Below are 295 nucleotides of genomic sequence, written 5' to 3' on the forward strand. Positions count from 1 at the left end.
TAAATAGGCGGCGTAGTGGTTAGAAGAGTTACACTCTACAAAAGGGTTGAAGGATCACCTCCTGCGGCCTTTCTGTCAGAGTTGTAAGTACAAATACTTCTTTATTGTACTTAAGTGGAATTTTTGGGTATCTGTACTTTACTTGAGTAATTATTTTTCAGCCTACTTTTTACTTCTACTTCTTACATTTTCACACAATTATCTGTACTTTCTACTCCTAGCATTTTTTTAAAAGGCACAAAGTAGAAAATTGTTACTTTTATTTCATTTTTGCTTGTTTTCATTCCAGCTTGTT

The sequence above is a fragment of the Austrofundulus limnaeus genome, unplaced genomic scaffold, assembly GCF_001266775.1.
Source record: "Austrofundulus limnaeus strain Quisiro unplaced genomic scaffold, Austrofundulus_limnaeus-1.0 Scaffold2, whole genome shotgun sequence".
Lineage (NCBI taxonomy): Eukaryota > Metazoa > Chordata > Actinopteri > Cyprinodontiformes > Rivulidae > Austrofundulus > Austrofundulus limnaeus.